Below are 21,472 nucleotides of genomic sequence, written 5' to 3'. Positions count from 1 at the left end.
CGATCACAGAGGTTGAGAATATTGTCAATTCTCGGCCTCTTACGGACATCCCAATTAACCATGATGATTCGCCTGTGCTGACACCAAATCACTTCCTATTGGGTTTAGCCAATGGTCTACGATCATGGGTTGCATTTGACGACAGCCCAACGCTACTCAAAAACTGTTATACGCAATTTCAAGTCATGGCAAATGTATTCTTGAAACAGTGGGTGCGTGACTACCTACCAAGCATTACTCGTCGATCAAAATGGTTTATACCTGCTAAACCTATCGGCGTTGGTGACATTCTATTGATTGTAGACACCAAACTGGCTCGGAACTGTTGGCCGAAAGCAAGAGTAATTGCCACACATGAAGCACCCGATGGACAGGTTCGTCGAGCCACGGTTCAAACATCAACTGGAGGTATATATGAACGTTCAGCAATATCTCTGGCGATCCTCGACGTAGGCGCTGAGAGAAATACACGATCAGAAGACTCTTCGCGCATTGAGGGGGGGAGTGTGGAATACGCCCCGTCGATAACTAAAGCCGACGCAGATGACAAACCACACCTAACACCGTAAAGGGGATTGTCAGTGACAAAAACAAATCTAAAGAGGAATTGATACACTATAAGATAACTATTGTTAAACGTAAACACGGTAACGCAGAGAATTCTTTATTATTCTAATTTTTACTAGCTAAATTCCTTATTGCAGCATATCCTATCCATTATCGATTAAATATATAAGTGCCCCCGTGTAGTGTAGCTGGTCTAAAATAGGTGAGCTCAAGACCACTAGAAATTATGCACAATGTGTTAATGTTTCGAATGCAACTATGTTTAGGTGACTAAGGGAAGAAACTAAAACAGAACCATTCGCCGACACTTATCGACATTCTATCGTAGCACGGTAGAGAAGGTAAGAGGTTTCAGTTGCTTAGAATGTGCAGTAAGATTTACAGCCAAGATCGTTAGGAAAAGCTGCTACAATTACATTATATTATTAACAGGGGTTCCACATCCGTTTGAAACGGAACGCAGTTGCGAGAGGCGCAAGTACGAAGCTAGATCACTAAAAGTAAGCTAAAATTAAGGTAGAATGAAAGAAAATGTGCAAATATTCAAGAAATTATGTTTTCCAGGAATTTTATAATTTTTCCCGATCCACGACGAATAAATTCATTGAATTTCGATCTAGTCTCGTCTTTCTACGCAAAAACCCATAGATCAACAAAATCTTAAAATCCAAATACACTAAAATCTAAACATCTAAAAAAACAAAACATTTAGAAGTCCAAAAATCAAAAAAAAAATTAAAATTCAAATAAAAATAAAAATAATTAACACAAATATATTAAAACCGATAATTACATTCCGATTCCGAAACTCAATCCAAAATCCCGAAAATTCAAAATTTCAAAAATCCACGCATGCAAAATACAAATACCTATCAGTCAATCTGAATATTTAAAAATTTACACAATTGAAAACAACACAACATCCAAGAATCTAAAAATCAAAAATGCATTTGAGATCATTCTCACTTTTTGTAGAATGAGTTCAAATACGATTACTGCGAAATACCAAAAAGAACGAAAGTGCCAAGACATTACAAAAAGTCAAAAACAAGAAATTTAAAAAAAATATTAAAAATGACACTTTTTGGAGCGAAATAATTTTTCGGCGGATGAGCGAAACGATGCGATTCTGCATGAAAAACTCATGTGCGATGGTCTCCATGAAGAATCGCAAGCGAGTCTGCTCGCGCATTAGGTTTCGGTGAGTGAGATTTGAGCATGATTCTACCAACACTGCTTTATTGTACCTTCGACTGAAGTACGCGTCAAGTACCATTCTAAAAATTTAAAAATCGGATTTTCAAGAATTTGAATATCTAAAAAAAACGAAAAATTCTAAAATCCTAACACCAACAAATTAAAAAAACCAAAAAATCTGAAAAAAGTCAAATATCCTTAAATTTGAAATTCAAATCCAAAATCTAAAAAAAATCAAAGGTCTTAAATTTTAAAAATAAAAAAATTAAGATATAAAAACTTATAGGGGAACTGTTCCGTTTTCAATCTCACTGTACATATATTCATCTCATAGCGAAACAAAGAAATTCCGCACCAATTTCGTCGTTTCTTTTTGCTAACATGCATGCTCACTGCTGAAAAAAATCACAAAAATAATAAACAAACAAAATACCTTTTCATTGCTTTGTTTTTCGTGAGACCAATATCGGAGCTATGAGATGAAGTCCAGGAGCAGTAACCCTACATTCAGAAATTCGAAACACTAAAATATTTAAACACAAAATCACAATCAGATTCCAAAGTCCATTCCAAAAATCGAGTAATATAAAAAATCAATAATCCAAACATTAAAAAACAGTAATAAAAAAACGTCGAAATCGAATCCAGAACATAAAAATAAAAAAAATCAAATATCAAATGAAAATCAAAAAAGTTTCACATTTATTCAAAATCTAAGCTACCTAAATCTCAATAACTGCAAGATATTGAAATCTCAAGAAAAATCCAAAATTCATATATTAAAATTGCCATAAATTTGGAAATTCAAATATTTAAGATTTATTCAAAACTTTATTTCTGTGACTTTTTATTTTAGTTAAAGCTCATAACATAGATTTTAAAGATTTCTCAAGCTCAGAAATCCAAAAATTTAGAGCTTAATAGACATTTTCATCTGAATCGGCTTGTTTTCGGGCCGAAGAAGACTATTTTTAACCTAAAAAACTAAAAAACCTTAAAATAAAACACAAGGAAATTCTATATTTTGAAGATCTAAAATAAAAAAACGAAATACGATAAGTAATAAAAAAAACACAAAAATCTAATCCAAGAATTTCAATAATCCCAAAATTCAAATTATCAAATTCAAAAATTAAAAAATCCAGAAATCTTAATATTATAAACTCAAAAACTCAAAAAATCCAAAATTCGAAATTTGAAATGAAAAAAAAACTGAAAATAAAAAAATTCTAAAATCTCAACATCAAAAAATTTAAAAAAAAATTCAAGGTGGGCGAAATAAAAAATTCTGAAAAAAATCAAATATCCTTCTAAATTCTAAAATTTTGAATTTCAAAAATTAATAAATCTAAAAATTCAAAAACATTAAAATTTGGAAACCAAATGAGATTCCAAAATTCATGAAAAAACACATGAATAACTAAGAAAACGCCATAGTTTTAAGGTAGGTTCAAACTGGCCATTGAATGACACGGAACAGATTTAGGAAACACGGGATTTACGGTTCAAAAGGCCAACACAAAACTACAAAACAATTTAACCTTCCGACTCCTCGGACTTCTCAGAATCTCATGCGTTATCTAGACAACCTCTTAGTTTCTTGGTAGGGTAAAGCTGACCGCATGGAAATTGATATCCATGAAGAAATGGAGAAAACCTGCCACTTGCCAAGGTGGATTACGCAGTTTTTTTCCTTCCCTGTTAACGAAGTAAAAGTTATCCCAGCTTTTGTTCACCCGGTGGGAGCTTGCGGCAATGTGGTCTTCCTCCTCGTCATCATAACTAGAAAAGATGAATACGAATGAGACTGCAATGGCAGTGCCAGCGATAGGTATCTAATGCATGTTCCGAAACCTGGAATACGGAAAGAGGCATAAAGTTTCCTTCGCCATTCCTCAAAGGTGCAGATCGTCGACGACCAAAAGGCAGAAGAGTGGAAAAAGTTTTAGCTAGCTGGACGGGTGCGAGCAGTGATATTCTAAAGGTCAGTAGTTCTCAAATTCAAGTACTAAAACAGCTTTGTAGACTATTTTATGCAAAAATGATGATACTTCCCATGTTGATAATTTTAATCGTTCAACAAATTGAATAACAGACAAACAGACAGTCCCGTACTAAGCACATAAATCGCTATTTGGTTCAGATTCATACAACGTTTCCCTACTGATACCCCTGATTTCGAATCGCAATTTCAACAACTAGAGAACTCCTACTACGCCATGCCATGAAGAAAAAGTCCAAACGGAAATCGTATCAGGCAGATGAAACTTTCTGTCCAGAGCAGTAGTGTTGCAGCACACCCGGAGGCACATTAGAAGAAACGGTTTCCGTTACAGAACAGGACCTGCCGGGGCACGTGAAGTGTGGCCAGTTTCCCATGGGGATGGTTGGAAGTCGAGCAAACTGCATTGCATACAGAGAGTGTGTGTGTTTGAGGGGGGCAAGGTGCGACCATGAACCAGGAAGCTGAGCAGCGCATAAGAGATAGTCTCGGTAACGAAGAAGAAAAACTTTTACCAAAGTGCTTGTTGAGGTTATTTATTATAATTATATATGGATTTTTGTCAACTTCTGTGGAAGATTTGCATATGTCGGCTTGGGAGAGGTTTCTGCGGGAGCATTAATGTCGGTGGTTGGATGATGTATCACCTTGTGTGCAGTGCGATGTCTCCAAGAGTCATCCTTTATTTATATTAGCTGTGAAAAATTCTCCCTCAGCTGCATGTTCGTACGTGTTCGCAACAATAGATAGTGATAAAGAAACTTTGTAAACATTGTTCAATTACGCCATGGGAGCTTCTGCATACTTTCTCGATTTCAAAGCGCCATAAATAGTCACTTATCCACTTAACCGTATGAATCTCCGAACTCTGTGACTTATTGCTTGACATAAATCATGCCACTATCAATAAGCCAACTTTTACTAGCTATTGAAAATTTCCTATTGACATGCCACCGAAAATTGCAAGGTGATAAATTTGGATCACAAAAGCGCTCCCGATCGTTGCTCTGCCATCAGTGGTCGGAAGTGGGAAGTTGGAAAACCGCATTCTGAAGTGGATTCCCTGTCATACCCATTGTGAGCCGTCCCTTAGGATGGCGACGACGATATGGGAGCTCCGGAAACTATGTGCAGCTCTCGCTATTGCCTTCCGAACTATGCAATGCACACATGCTGCAAAGGTAACGACGTTCCGACGCGACGAGAAGAATGGAATTTCTTTGGAGAGTGTTCCCATGTTTCACCTATTCGTGCGGTGGAAAATGTAAACCAACGATGCTGTCTTCATCGTCGAGAGGAAGGCTCTATGATGCCAATACTAAGGGGATCATGATCTTAGAGCTCTCCACTGCTGCTTGGAAGAAGTTGCAACGCTACTACACTAAACGAGTGGAGCAGTCGCTTCACGATAAGTGGAGTAATGGGTATGCATAATACCATCGGACTGGTAAGGCTGAGTGGATATGGAAAACTTTTGTTATGAAAAACGAAAATGACGGATCTGACGTGCATCACAGAGGAATGTTAATAGTATTTGAATGTGAGAGCTGAGAAGTATGTTACGCTTTGGATTTTTCGTATATTAAGTATAGGGGAGAACGGTCCAAAATGCACCCCTTAAGCTTTTTCGATGTTTTCACTAATATAAACAAGAATACCGAACCATTTCAGCATGTAGATGCAAAATTTACAAAACCAACTACATTTCACAATGATCTCCTATTAGAAAATAGTAGTTTGTGCAACTAGTTGCAAAAAGATGATTTTTTCAGCACGAGTTGTACGTTTATCCAACGAGGCTTGCCGAGTTGGATAAATACTACGAGTGCTGAAAAAATCGAGTTTTGCAACGAGTTGCACACGCTATTTTTTGCAATGACGAAAAATGGGCTTAAATATGATAAATCTGTACCACAATGGTACAATTTATTTTCTTAACATGACCAATCTTACCAAAAAATCATGTTGTTGCAGAAAACGAACAGATTCCATATTATCGTGCCCCATTGTGTGTTCGACAGACCATAAAGCGATAGATAAACCTGCCTTTGGAAAATTGGATGTCATGCCCATAAAATTATTTCATTTATTACGTAACACAAAGAATACACTATTTGAACACTCACCCATGCCAATTTAGCTGAATGTGGTCATGTAACTATTGTTTTAATGCTGGTTTTCCATTATAGCACCCAAATGAGTGCTATAATGGATTTTATGCAACCCATTTGAGTTGCATAATGTTCATTAAAGCACCCATGTCATTGGTATGGAAAAGTAGGCCGTTTTATCACTCAAACGCCAACTGTAAACCAGGTATTATGATCAGGAATTGCAAAAAAGGTTTTTATGACTTCTTAACGCATTTTAAAAATGTTTTAAAACAGAGCGATCGAAGTATGCTGCGTTGGCAAATATACGCAACAGTTTTTGCTCCCGTCATTTTTCTCTGGAAAATTTGTACTTCTTAAAATAAAATTCAAGCAACTCAAGATCAAGCAGTCCAATAATAAGACTTAGGTGAAAGTAGCTGTAGGCTCAACATGTTCATCCAAAGGTACTTCGATAGAGCTCGGAGCGGAGCAGAGATTTGGTGAGGTTTTTCTGATTTAGTAATTTCTGTCTTGTTCATACAACAAAGCTGTTGCGTACGCAACGTAGGAAGATCTATTCCGTGTTTTTAATCCCGTTTATTGTTCTACGGAGATTAAAATTCTCCTGTAAAATAGTTTCCGATTACAATTCAGTAATTATTGATAGATTCTAGATAACTTACGTTTGTAAACTTCCTTATAATTCACACATGTCACTTCGAGTTTTGGTAGTGTGTGGTGCAAAATCCAGTTTGGCCAGTTTGGTTGCAGGTCTGTCGTACAAACCGCTAGTTGTTTGAACTGTCGCCGACCTAACTTGTCCATCGGAAGAAGTCTTCACAGAAACTACTCGCCCTTTCGGCCAGCAATTTCTAGGGAATGTGGAGTCTACGATAATTACTACGTCTCCTATAGCTATCGGCTTGCTTGGGCTGAACCATTTAGTACGATGTGATATTTCGGGCGTGTATTCATTAACCCATCGCTTCCAAAAATAATTCGCCAGTACATCAGAAGTCTTCCACGACTGCCGCATCACGACAGCACTGTCATCGTAGAGAACAAGCGGTTTTGAGCCGTTGGAGGAGCCAACCAAAAAATGATTTGGTGTTAGTGCTGGCGACGACTCATCGTCAACGGGAACATGAGTTAACGGTCGACTGTTAACAATATTCTCTATTTTGATCAACATATTCCGTAAAACCTCTTCGGTGAGCATATGTTTTGGTTTTATCTCAAGTAAAACTCTCTTGATGGTCTGTATCAGGCGTTCCCAGGCGCCTCCCATACGTGGAGAAGCGGGTGGGTTAAACTTCCACGTCGTAGACGCTGTAGTGAACTCTACTGCTAATTTGTGATTGTCAATAGCAGCAAGCGCGGCTCTGAGCTCCTTTGACGTGCCCACAACATTTGTACCTTGATCGCTTATTATTTGAATCGGGGTTCCACGCCTGGCAAAGCAATTTTGTAAGGCCATTATGCAAGAGTCGGTTGAGAGACTGTTCGCCATTTCTATGTGGACTGCGCGTGTGGTTAGACAAGTTACTAATACCCCCCAGCGTTTTTCCGGGCGACGTCTAACGATTACTTGATACGGTCCGAAATAATCTACCCCTACATACGAGAATGGTCGGATATATGCCGCTAGTCGTTCTTTCGGCAAATTCGCCATCATTGGAGGGCTTGGAGTTGCGTATTTTACAATGTTGGCACTCTCGGCGGACTCTATTACATTCAACGCGAATTCTTGGAATGTAGTATATTCTTCTTGCTTCATTAACCACGGTTTCATTACACAAATGATGATATTTTTCGTGAATACCTTGTAAAACTAATGTAGTAAGGGGATGACATCGAGGAAAAACGATAGGACGATGCGCATTGCCGAATGTGAGGTCACAAATGTCAATGCGGCCTTGAATTCGCATCAGGCCCGATTCGTCGAGAGTGGAATTTAATTTATATAGGGAACTAGTTTTCGGTAAAATGGGCTTACCAGTTGACATATTTGGATTGGATAGTAGTCCTATTTCATCCGCGTAACGTTCTTGCTGTGTGCGTTTGAAAAGATAGAATTCTGCCAATCGAAGCTCGTCACTGGTTAGGGGCCCCTTAAGTAGTTTTTTACCATTCATTTTGCGTCTTATGTAAGCGGGAAATCGCGACACCAATGCCGAAATCCGCAACAAGCGGGTCCAGTTTGAAAAATCTTTAGCCTGCAAGATATCGATGTCTTCATGGACGCAATGATACAATAAATGTGATCGAAGCTCTTCTGGTGTAGTTTCGTTGTTGATTGATTCAATTGGCCATTCTGATTTCGCTGCTAATAGGAAGGGCGGCCCTGTGAACCACCGACAGTTTTTTTTAAGCTTGTTTGACCGTCCCATTTCGTCCCCTCGTCGGCAACATTAAATTTTCCTCGTAACCATTGCCATTCCGAAACATCTGTGGTTTCCAAAATTTCGCCTACTCTGAAGGCGACAAATTGACTGTATCTCCGATGATCCGCTTTGATCCAGCATATAACGTTGCGAGCATCCGTCCAAAAATACCGTCGGTTGATCTTGATGCGATGTCCTTCCCCGACACTGGCTGCTAAACGACATCCAATAACCGCAGCTTGAAGCTCGAGCCGGGGAATGGATACAAACTTGATCGGCGCAACTCTACTTTTCGAAGCAACTAATGAGCAAGAAATCTGGTTTTCCTCGATGAACCGGAAGTAGCAAACGGCAGCGTACCCGAGCTCACTTGCATCGACAAATGTGTGGAGTTCTACAGTTCTCTCTTTTCCTAATGTGGGTGATAGATTGTAGCAACGAGGGATACGTATGGACTCGGCTTCTGGTAGGATTTTCACCCAATCGTTCCACTTTTCCAACTGCATTTTTCCAATTTCCTCGTCCCATGCTGTACATGCTCGCCAAATTTCTTGGAACAAAAGTTTCAAGGCTATAGTATAGTGGGACAATAGACCAAGGGGATCGTATACTGACATAAGTACTCGAAGCACGTCTCGTTTCGTGGGACGCTTCTGATTAAGAAGTAGGTGTTGATTTCTGTCAGTGGATAATTTATAACGGAAAGTATCCGTTTTAGTGTCCCACCACATTCCTAAGACCTTTTCTAGAGTTTGTTCTTTATCCACACTTAAACTCTTTTCATCCTCACCTGGTTCACCAAGCGCGCGTACAACAGCTTCAGAGTTTGAGATCCAGTTTCTCATGATGAATCCACCTTGCTGATGTATGTAGTGCACATCTTTGGCGAGTTTGACAGCGTCTTCCTCGGTATCAACACTAGCCAGCATATCATCAACATAATGACCTTTCTCGATAACGTCTACAGCTTCCGGAAGTTTCGATTTAAATCTTGCTGCATTCTCTTTCACGATGAACTGGGCACAACTTGGTGAACATTTTGCGCCGAACGTCATAACGGTTACGATATATTCGCCAACTGTTCCATCTTCGTTGCACCACAGAATGCGCTGGCATTGTTGGTCTTCGTCATTCATTTGAACTCGCAGAAACATTTCAGCAATATCCCCGGATACGGCAATTGGCTTCTCACGGAATCTGAACAACACGAAGGGTAAAGCAGTCAGTAGGTCTGGTCCTTTCATCAGAACGGAATTCAATGAGGTTTCTCCAACCGTAGATGCAGCGTCCCAGACAATCCTGAGTTTATTGGGTTTATTCGGATTGAACACAGGAAATATAGGTAAATACCATTGACGGTTCGTTACCTTCTGCTTCTCCTGTGACGAAAGTTTACGCACACCCAGACCGCATCGTGCTTTCGTGCTGTGCGGTTCTTTCTCTCTTTGCGGAAGGAAGTTTTTAATACTACCCGAAGCTATTTTAATTTCAACGGTGCTTCTTAGCGCTATTTGTACCCACTGATCCCGTTACGATCTTTGCAAGGACCCGTGCCTTCGTTTTACGTTGGACCCGTTTGCGGAAGTAAAATTCCGACAAGCGGTGGTAATCCTGTAGGGACACCGTTCTGGGGAAAACCTCTTAGAAGGTCACGTCTCCACGCTCAGCAATGAGCATTAACAAAAACAAGAGGAAGGGGGAGTCTCTGAATTCTCCACTTCCTTCAAAGAAACAAGGTTTCAAGACCGTCCTGCCAAAGCGCGGAAAAAATAGAAGGAAGCTGGAGAATTCAGATATTCCTTCTAACTCTAATATCGGAAATAATTCTTCTCCAATCGAACTGAGCAATCAGTTCGATTTGATTAATGATGAAATTGAGCAAATCGAATATACCTCTAGCCCAGGTGATTCGATTCATGCGAAAAAGCAAAGGATTCCGCCAATTGTGGTATCTGTTACCGAATTTTCTGGCTTCCGGAATGAGATTTTGAGTAACCTTCAGGGGATCAAGGTTTCATTTCAGATGGCTGCCGCGTTTTGCCGGGATCCTTTGACGATCGCAAACGTCTTCTTCAGTATTTAACTGAGAAGCGCCATAAATTCTTCACATACGACGATAAAACTGAGCGATTGTTCAAAGTCGTCTTGAAAGGTCTCCCCAGTGATGATAAATCACTGGATGAGATTAAAATTGAAATTTCTCAATTACTTGGATTTTCACCAGTCCAAGTAATTAAGATGAAAAAGAAATCCCACTCTGGTACTTTCCAGAGGGGCATTTCTCAAGAATTTTATTTAGTTCATTTTAACAAAAATGAACTAAATAATATGAAAAGTTTGGAAAAGGCCTGTATTATGTCCCATGTCCGTGTTACATGGGAACATTTCCGCAGGCCTGGGGGAAATTTCCAAAACCCCACCCAGTGCCGTAAGTGCCAAAAGTGGGGTCATGGAACCAAACATTGTCACATGGATGCTAAATGCATGATTTGTGGTGGAACCTCTCACGCCAAGGACGCATGTCCTGTGAGAGAGAAGATTCCAATAAATTTAAATGTGCAAATTGTGGGGGCAATCATAAATCCAATTTCTGGGAATGCCCTTCACGCAAAAAAGTTTTGAATTCCCGTGCAAAATTGATGACGGGAAATTTCAATCGGATCCCAGATTCGACGGGTAGAAATTTTTCAAACGCTCAAACTTCCAAACCAATTACCGGTCGAGCAATTCATACCCACCACAATTCACAAACAAATTTTGCCGCTCGTCAACGGGTAGCAAGCACTTCAGTAAATTCCAATTTTTCCAATGTACCTACGTATGCAAACATCGCTGCTGGTAGACAAAATTTCTCTTCTCAAAATGAGGTTTATACCCATGTCCCAACGGAAAATAACGGTCATGTTGCCGATTCAGGTAGCATGACTGCTTCCGATTTTGATTTTTTAACTGAACAATTGCATCACATGATTGATGCAATGTTCAAAGCAAATACCATACCAGAAGCTGTTCAGGTTGGTATAAAGTACACACAAAAAAATGTTATCGGACTCCGTTTTAATGGATCCAAATAATTGTGTGAAAGTTCTAAATTGGAATGCCCGCTCTCTAAAGGGTAAGGAAGATGAATTATTCAACTTCCTAACAGTTCATAATGTGCATATTGCCATTATAACTGAAACCTATTTAAAACCAGGACTCTCCATTAAACAAGATCCAAATTATTTTATCTACAGAAATGATCGTCTTGACAGCGCCTGTGGTGGGGTCGCCATTGTCATCAATAGACGTATCAAACATAAATTATTTTCTTCGTTTGAAACCAAAGTTTTTGAAACCTTGGGAGTTTCTATTGAAACAAATTTTGGTCAATTTTCCTTCATTGCAGCCTATTTGCCTTTTCAATGCAATGGGCAGCAAAAGAATTTGTTGAAAGCTGATCTTCAAATTCTGACTCGCAACAAATCAAAATTCTTCGTAATTGGTGACATCAATGCCAAACACCGTTCATGGAATAATGCTCAAAGCAATTCCAATGGTAAAATTTTATTTGAAGATTGTTCTGCGGGATATTATACTATTCAATATCCCAATGGCCCAACTTGTTTTTCATCCACTCGAAATCCTTCGACAATTGATTTGGTTTTAACGGATTCAAGTCAGCTGTGTGGCCAATTGGTAACTCATGCTGACTTTGACTCTGATCACCTTCCTGTGACATTTGATATCTCACAAGAAGCCATTCATAATCCAATCAGCTCTACTTTCAATTATCATAGGGCTGATTGGGATTTATATAAAACGTATATCGATAGGAATTTTGATGTTGATATTCCTCTCGATACCAAAAGTGATATTGATAATGCTCTCGTATCTTTGACAAATTTAATTGTCGAAGCCAGAGGCATTGCAATTCCTAAATGTGAAATTAAATTCAACTCCATTATTATTGACGACGATCTTCAGCTACTGATCCGTATTAAAAATGTGAGAAGAAGGCAATACCAAAGAACTCGCGATCCCGCGTTGAAAGTTATTTGGCGAGATTTGCAAATTGAAATTAAAAAACGTTTCGCTATTCTGAGAAATACCAACTTTGAGAATAATGTTTCGAAGTTGGATCCCAGTTCGAAACCCTTTTGGAAATTAACGAAAATTCTTTTAAAAAAACCTCAAAATCCAATTCCAGCGCTTAAAGAGGGAAATAAAATGTTATTAACAAAGGTCTCACTAGTCCAATTGAGGATCAGGTTACACGGAGCTTCGAAGACATTCTCAATCAAGAGAATGTTTTTGACCCTTCGTTGGGAACTAGTTTGGATGAAGTGAAATCTATCACTAGAAAATTTAAAAATATGAAAGCCCCGGTGGTATTTTTTCCTGAGAGCTCTTCATCCTTTTTGGTTAATTTATTTTACAAATGTTTTCAATTGTTTATAATTAAAATACTTTCCAGATAAATGGAAAAACGCCAAAGTTGTTCTAATTTTGAAGCCGAACAAAAATCCAGCTGAGGCTTCTAGTTATCGCCCATCAGTTTGCCTTCTTCAATAAGCAAACTGTTTGAAAAAATTATTTCAAATAGAATGATGGTTCATATTAATGACAATTCTATTTTTGCTATTTTTGCAACCACTCATCAGTTATTAAGAGTTACGAACTTAATTCGGCTCAACAAATCTGAAGGATATTCGACTGGAGTTGCTCTTCTTGATATAGAGAAAGCATTTGACAGTGTTTGGCATGAAGGTTTGATTGTAAAATTGATGAATTTTAATTTTCCTCTGTACATCATTAAACTGATCCAAAATTATTTATCAGATCGCTCACTACAGGTGAACTATCAGAATTCTAAATCTGATTTACCACCAGGGTGTCAAAAATCTTTGTTTGAAGATGACACTGGTCTCTTAACCAAAGGGCGAAGCATTCGTGTCATTTGTAGTCAGGGATTGAACTTACCATTTCATTATCAATTAGTATTCAAAAAATAACTCAATCCAGAGGCGGAATTCTGAAAAGTGTCGTATGGCGGATTTCTAGGGCTGTTATCCCTCTACAACTTTGTCTAAGGCTACATTGCTCTATGTCTGATATTTACAGCGTGAAATGCTAGTATCACTTATCATGCTTAATGATAATAAGTGTTATTATCATTTAGTATATTAAATGATACTGGCGTTTCACGCTGTTAACATTAAACATAGATCAATGTACCCATAGATAAAATTGCAGAGGGTAAATAGCGCTAGAAGTCTGCCATACAACACTTTTTGGAATTCTGCCTCTGGCATGAGTTATTAGCTAAATACCAAATGATAATCGAATAGATTCGCCGCCGTACCAAACTGACAATCTACAAAACGCTCATTAGACCGGTAGTTCTCTACGGACACGAGACCTGGACGATGCTCGTGGAGGACCAACGTGCACTGGGAGTTTTCGTAAGCAAAGTGCTGCATACCATCTATGGTGGGGTGCAGATGGCGGACGGTACGTGGAGGAGGCGAATGAACCACGAGTTGCATCAGCTGTTGGGAGAACCATCCATCGTTAACACCGCGAAAATCGGACGACTGCGGTGGGCCGGGCACGTTGCCAGAACGTCGGATAGTAATCCGGTGAAAATGGTTCTCGACAACGATCCGACGGGAACAAGAAGGCGAGGTGCACAGCGGGCAAAGTGGATCGACGATTTGCGGACCCTCCGAAGACTGCGTGGTTGGCGAAGTGCAGCCATGGACCGAGCTGAATAGAGTATACTTTTATGTATTGCATAGGCCACTCCGGTCTTAGTCTGGTAATAAATAAATAAACTTAAAGTTGATACAGTAACGAACAAATTTTATGAACGCATATGAAACAAGTACAGCTTTAAGCGAAAACAACTCATGTTTCAGCAGTTATGGGTTTCCATGTACTGCTTTATTGCTAAAGAAATTCAGTGCTCCCCTTATTTGAAAACTTAATGCCAGCACTTAAAGTATTTTTGCTATCTCCAGAGTAATTTAAAAAAAAAAGTTTCATAATTTTCAGTTTTGTATTGGAATGAGATATTTATTCTTAGTGCATAGTTTTACATACAATGGTAATTTGAAGCACTTTGAACACTAGTTTCTTTCTCTGATAAGTTATCAAATCCAATAAAACGATGCGTTGTAACGAAGTATTTCGTAGATTGCATACTGATAGCTGTCATGTATATTCTTTAACTCTCTTACCCCCATTGCTTATGGGTTGCTATTTGGGAATTAATAGCACCCAATTGGAGGTCAAAAATGAAAAGCATGAAAGCCATCAGTGCTGGCCACGCCCATCTTCTCCGATACTAGAGAAGGGAAGGAAATGATGATATGACATCTACTTAACGAGAGGCCAGCGACTCACCGACGCTCTCATAGATGGTAAGGAGTGGATGGTTGGAAGGGAATATAGTTTAGGAATATCATCATAAGCAAATGATATACTAAGTTTGAGCAAACTATGGCAGTGACCATGCTAAAAAAATTATGTCACTCCATTGTTGATTAGAACGAAAGTTCTATGAGAAGTTAAACCGTTCACGTAAGGGCCACGTGCCACAGCCTGATATGTGTAAGGACATAAACGGGAACCTTCTTACGAACGAGCGTGAGGTGATTCAAAGGTGGCGGCAGCACTACGAAGAACACCTGAATGGCGATGTGGCAGACGAAGATGGCGGTATGGTGATGGACCTGGGAGAACGCGCGCAGGACATAATTCTACCGGCTCCGGATCTCCAGGAAATCCAGGAGGAGATTGGCCGGCTGAAAAACAACAAAGCCCTGGGGTTGACCAACTACCAGGAGAGCTATTCAAACACGGTGGTGAGGCATTGGCTAGAGCGCTGCACTGGGTCATCATCAAGATTTTGGAGGAGGAAATTTTGCCGCAGGAGTGGATGGAAGGTGTCGTGTGTCCCATCTACAAAAAGGGCGATAAGCTGGATTGTAGCAACTACCGAGCAATCACATTGCTGAACGCCGCCTACAAGGTACTCTCCCAAATTTTATGCCGTCGACTAGCACCAATTGCAATGGAGTTCGTGGGGCAGTACTAGGCGGGTTTTATGGGCGAACGCTCCACCACGGACCAGGTGTTCGCCATTCGCCAAGTACTGCAGAAATGCCGCGAATACAACGTGCCCACACATCATCTATTCATCGACTTCAAAGCCGCATATGATACAATCGATCGGGACCAGCTATGGCAGCTAATGTACGAACACGGTTTTCCGGATAAACTGACACGGTTGATCAAAGCGACGATGGATCGGGTGATGTGCGTAGTTCGAGTTTCAGGGGCATTCTCGAGTCCCTTCGAAACCCGCAGAGGGTTACGGTAAGGTGATGGTCTTTCGTGTCTGCTATTCAACATCGCTTTAGAAGGGTAATACGAAGAGCAGGGATTAACACGAGTGGTACAATTTTCAATAAGTCCGTCCAGCTATTTGGTTTCGCCGACGACATAGATATTATGGCACGTAACTTTGAGAAGATGGAGGAAGCCTACATCAGACTGAAGAGGGAAGCTAAGCGGATCGGACTAGTCATCAACACGTCGAAGACGAAGTACATGATAGGAAAAGGTTCAAGAGAAGACAATGTGAGCCACCCACCGCGAGTTTGCATCGGTGGTGACGAAATCGAGGTGGTAGAAGAATTTGTGTACTTGGGCTCACTGGTGACTGCCGAAAATGACACCAGCAGAGAAATTCGGAGACGCATAGTGGCTGGAAATCGTACGTACTTTGACTCCGCAAGACGCTCCGATCGAATAGAGTTCGCCGCCGTACCAAACTGACAATCTACAAAACGCTAATTAGACCGGTAGTCCTCTACGGACACGAGACCTGGACGATGCTCGTGGAGGACCAACGCGCACTGGGAGTTTTCGAAAGGAAAGTGCTGCGTACCATCTATGGTGGGGTGCAGATGGCGGACGGTACGTGGAGGAGGCGAATGAACCACGAATTGCATCAGCTGTTGGGAGAACCATCCATCGTTCACACCGCGAAAATCGGACGACTGCGATGGGCCGGGCACGTAGCCAGAATGTTGGACAGTAACCCGGTGAAAATGGTTCTCGACAACGATCCGACGGGCACAAGAAGGCGAGGTGCGCAGCGGGCAAGGTGGATCGATCAGGTGGAAGATGACTTGCGGACCCTCCGTAGACTGCGTGGTTGGCGACGTGTAGCCATGGACCGAGCCGAATGGAGAAGACTCTTATATACCGCACAGGCCACTTCGGCCTTAGTCTGATTAAATAATAATAATAATTGTTGATTTCCCAGGGATGGGGCGAAGCTATTAAACTTGCCCTGGCTAATTACCCAAGTAACATTTTGAGTTTTATGACGCTTGAAGACCAAAATATGCTCTACAAAAGTGTTATACTAGTATAAAACCAAAATGTTTCTAGGGTAGCCTTGGTTTAAGCACCATTGCTTGCTCTCTGAAACGAGAAAGAAAGTAAATTATATTAAATGCCCCTTCCCCCTATTTATATCCAGTTGCAATTATCAAGCTTCATTAGTAATCAAATAATCATCTTGCAATCCAAAACTTGCAAGGCTGAAGATTTGATTTGCTAAAAAAAATTGCTACATATGATGTCTTATGTTCATATTCCAGAGATATTTACAAAGCCCAATGCTCTATTGAAAGAAATTTCAATGGGTTGAATGACAATGCTAAAGTTTAAAGATAAAAACAAATATATGAATGTTCAAATAATGCAATATATGCAATTTATGTATATGGAACATTCATTTTTTGAAATCATATATAAATTACTGAGTTGAGGAACATTACCTGATTTTTTTGTACAAGTTTCGGTCAAATAAGATGTGATGCGGAGAAACCATGTGAACTAAAAACAAGGGTAGTGAGATAGCCGGAAAGCAACTCTGCATAGATGGTTTAAGTTTCAGATCTGGATGAAGGCTAGATTGGCTGATTAGCTGCGAAAAGACTACGCGAACGTATTTCGCAACAAAATATTAAGGAATGTTGCCACAATTAACATTGTTAACTGTTTCTGTGTTATCGTAACCTAATCTAATTTTGAATTCATGTTCTTGTGTGGTAAAATGAATATAATGTGAAAATACTATAACAAAAGAATAAATGGTACTTACTTTGATATACACTGCCGGTCAAAAGCTTGGGTTCACCCTCGAAAAATATAGGCAAAAGCCTTTAATCGCATTCTCGCCGGCTTACATCCGATTTCGAGTATTGTCAGTTCGATACAAAGAACATGAGTAGATCTTGCACCGTAGGCACCTTCAGCCAACAATTTCCAATTTTTTTATGTACCAAAATACCACATTAATGGCGGTAAGCACCAACGAGGATAATACGCCAATCGAGTATTATCCTCGATTTTAATAAGCATCAAGCAGTATTATCCTCGTTTGTTAACCCAGTATTAACTTTAATACGCCGATTTTGGCGTATTAAAGATAATCCTAGATTTTCGATTTGTGGCTGCGTTCGCATAGAGAGGTCGCACGCACACTTATGAACAAGATGAAAATGTCAAAGAACGAGGAAAAACAAAACAGCTGATGGAGGTTCCATGGAGCTGAAACAACACCGGGTAGCGAACAACACGGATTTGTAGCCGCTGCCCGCTACTAGCACGTTGGACCTGCATCTTGGGACTTCCCGACGGCATCTGGAGTTTTGATTTTACAAGGTATTTTTCGATTATTATAATGTGGAAAACTAACTAAATCGTTCTACGTTAATTTTCAGATGCATGTTGCACTTTTCATCATCCCGTCGTTAATAATTTATGGAAAAAATCTGCAACAGACGATGGAAGGAACTCCAGTTTGAAAGGAGTGGGGCGTTCCATTTAATTGAGCCAGATTGACGCCACAATACACGGTTCGAGGCCACATCCCTCCATCACCGGCATGCCCCCCACGCCCGGCAAATCATTTAGCACCTGGTCCGCCCACCTAACTCGCTACGCTCTCCGTCTGCTGGGTGGGACGATGTCGAATTTGGTAAATTTATGTCCAGGAAAATAACTATTACTTTTGGTAAGTTAAGTTAGCAAGTTAATAAGCTGAAACGCAATAAAAATGTTATTCTATTTTAGAAGTACAAAATGTGTTATTTTTTAACAATTCAAAGAATAAGAAAAAATATGTATATATACGGGAAAGTACATATTCAGTCTGGCATACATTTGAAGCGTTCTTTTCTGTATACACAAGTAATTCCACCGGGAACTCACTGGATTTTCAACAAAATTTCGTTCGAAAGTAGCTAAAAAATTCCGGCAGAAAATCTAAAAACTCTGGAATATAAAAAAATATATTTCAAAGCTTCTACAGGAACTCGGGGAAACCTACAGCAATTTTAGGGATTTATCCAGGAATATCAACATGAATTTTGAGAGTTATTTAACGAATTTTAGGTGTTCCTCCATTAATTTTAAGAAGTTCTATAAGAGATCTTGGGATTTGTTCCAAAAGTTTTGTGGATTAGAAATCGTAAAAATATAGAGAATTTCATATTAAATTCTAAGAGGAAAAGAATTTAGTGATATTCTATTTGGATTTAAAGGAAATTTATTTTGCTTGAACAGGAGTGGCTATAATGTGAACATCTTAAAAGGTTTCTAGTTTATTTCTTGGAAAAATTCCCATTGAAGGTACAGGGAGAGTTTTAAGTGGTATTCCTAAGCCCAGAAGAATTCTCAGAGAATGGATGAATATCAGAAGGAAACTTTTTTTTTAATTCCTCGTGAAATTCCTCAAGAAATTTCTTATGTAGTTCCTACAGGAATTTCCTTTTGGAGTTTCTCCGAAAATTTCTCCGGGAGTTCCTCAACGAATTCCTCCTAGAGTTCCTCCCAAAACCTCCAACAATTTCTCCAGAAATTATTTCAGGAAATCATCCTGGAGCTTCTCGAATGCTCTGGAGCTCCTCGAATTCCTCTGGAGTTCCTACAGAAATTCCTCCTGGAGATCCTCCATTTCCTCGAACAATTCCGCCAGGAGTTACTTCAGAAAATCCTTCTGGAGTTCCTCAAGGAATTTCTCTTGGAGTTCCTCAAGAAATTCCTCTTGGAGTTCCTCAAGAAATTCCTCTTGGAGTTCCTCCTGGAGTACCTCCAGGAACTCCTCCAAAATTTCCCAGATTTTATTCCAGAAAATATACCTGGAATTATTGCAATAACTCTTTCTGGAGTTGTTTCAGGAATTCGTCCTGGAGTTCCTGCAGAAATCCCTCCTGGAGCTCCTCCGGGAATTTCTCTAGAAGTTCCTCCAGGAATTCCTCTTGGTAAGTCTTCTAAAATTCCTTTTAGATTTCCTAAAAAAATTCCTCCTGGAGTACCTCCAGGAATTCCTCCTGTTCTTCCTCCAGTAAGTCCTCCTGAAGTCCTGGAGATTCCTCAAGAATTCCTCCTGGAGTTCTACTTACTAAACTAAAGATCCTCTAGGAATTCTTTCTGTAATTCTTCCAGGACATATAGCTGGAGTAATTCTAATGATGCTTCCTGGAGTTATTCCAGGAAATCCTACTAGAGTTCCGCAAGGAATTTCTCATCCAGGAAGGAGCTCCTCCAGGAATCCCCAAAGGAGATTCTCCGAGAATTCTTTCAGGAATTTCTTCCTGGGATACCCCGGGAGTTCCTCCAGGGATCCCTCTGGTAGATCCTCCAAGAATCAGTTCCTCCAGGAGTTCCTCGAGGAATTCAGAGTTCTTCAAAGAATTTCCCCTGGAGTTTGTCAAGGAATTTCTCCTGGTGTTCCTCAAGGAGTTCTTCTTGGAGTTCCGCAAGGAATTATTATTGGAGTTCGTCAAGAAATTCTTCAAGGAATTCCTCCTGGAGTTCCTGCAGATATTCCTCCTGGATTTTTTGCAAGAAATATACCTGAAGTTACTCCAGACAATATACCTGGAGTTATTCTAATAATTCCTCCTGAAGTTATTTCAGGAATTCCTTCTGGAGTTCACCCAGGAATTCGTCCTGGAGTTCCTGCAGGAATTCCTTCTGGACTTCCTCAAGGAATTCCTCCTGGAGTTCCTTCTCGCGTTCCTCCAGGAATTCCTCCTAGAGTTCCTTCATTTCCTCGAACAATTCTGCAAGGAGTTACTTCAGGAAATCCTTCTGAAGTTCCTCAAGGAATTCTTCTTGGAGTTCCTCAAGGTATTCCTCTTGGAGTCTCAAAGGTTCCAGTAATCCCTCCAGAAATCCCTCCGGGAGTTCCTCCGAGAGTTTCTCCAGGAGTTCCTCCGGGAGTTCCTCCAGGAGTTCCTCCGGGAGTTCCTCCGGGAGTTCCTCCGGGAGTTCCTCCAGGAGTTCCTCCGGGAGTTCCTCTAAGAGTTCCTCCGGGAGTTCCTCCAAGAGTTCCTCCGGGAGTTCCTCAGGAGTTCCTCCAGGAGTTCCTCCGGGAGTTCCTCCAGGAGTTCCTCCGGGAGTTCCTCCAGGAGTTCCTCCAGTAGTTCCTCCGGGAGTTCCTCCGGGAGTTCCTCCGGGAGTTCCTCCGGGAGTTCCTCCGGGAGTTCCTCCGGGAGTTCCTCCGGGAGTTCCTCCGGGAGTTCCTCCAGGAGTTCCTCCGGGAGTTCCTCCGGGAGTTCCTCCGGGAGTTCCTCCGGGAGTTCCTCCGGGAGTTCCTCCGGGAGTTCCTCCAGGAGTTCCTCCGGGAGTTCCTCCGGGAGTTCCTCCGGGAGTTCCTCCGGGAGTTCCTCCGGGAGTTCCTCCGGGAGTTCCTCCGGGAGTTCCTCTAAGAGTTCCTCCGGGAGTTCCTCCGGGAGTTCCTCCGGGAGTTCCTCCGGGAGTTCCTCCGGGAGTTCCTCCGGGAGTTCCTCCGGGCGCTCCTCCGGGAGTTCCTCCGGGAGTTCCTCCGGGAGTTCCTCCGGGAGTTCCTCCGGGAGTTCCTCCGGGAGTTCCTCCGGGAGTTCCTCCGAGTTCCTCCGGGAGTTCCTCCTGGGAGTTCCTCCTGAGTTCCTCCGGGAGTTCCTCCAGGAGTTCCTCCGGGAGTTCCTCCGGGAGTTCCTCCAGGAGTTCCTCCAGGAGTTCCTCCGGGAGTTCCTCCGGGAGTTCCTCCGGGAGTTCCTCCGGGAGTTCCTCCGGGAGTTCCTCCGGGAGTTCCTCCGGGAGTTCCTCCGGGAGTTCCTCCGGGAGTTCCTCCGGGAGTTCCTCCGGAGTTCCTCCGGGAGTTCCTCCGGGAGTTCCTC

The 21,472-nt window shown here is 41.0% G+C and overlaps 2 long non-coding RNA genes across 3 annotated transcripts; both read left to right on the top strand.

The window, feature by feature from the left end:
• The first annotated feature begins 422 nt into the window (after positions 1-422).
• LOC134219810 (uncharacterized) lies at positions 423-1,205 on the top strand. Of its 2 annotated transcripts, XR_009981669.1 has the most exons (5): positions 423-647; positions 705-769; positions 834-908; positions 1,000-1,067; positions 1,132-1,205. It is a non-coding gene; the product is annotated as an uncharacterized LOC134219810 (long non-coding RNA). The 2 variants fall into 2 exon arrangements; XR_009981668.1 differs by having other exon boundaries at positions 1,000-1,186.
• Positions 1,206-17,618: 16,413 nt separating this feature from the next.
• On the top strand, positions 17,619-18,390 carry LOC134219809 (uncharacterized). The gene is made up of 2 exons (XR_009981667.1): positions 17,619-17,969; positions 18,029-18,390. It is a non-coding gene; the product is annotated as an uncharacterized LOC134219809 (long non-coding RNA).
• The last annotated feature ends 3,082 nt before the right edge of the window (positions 18,391-21,472 follow it).

Source organism: Armigeres subalbatus, chromosome 3, assembly GCF_024139115.2.
Source record: "Armigeres subalbatus isolate Guangzhou_Male chromosome 3, GZ_Asu_2, whole genome shotgun sequence".
NCBI classification, from domain to species: Eukaryota; Metazoa; Arthropoda; class Insecta; order Diptera; family Culicidae; genus Armigeres; species Armigeres subalbatus.
The sequence above is the reverse complement of the archived record's forward strand: the minus strand, read 5'-3'. Positions and strand labels throughout refer to the sequence as shown.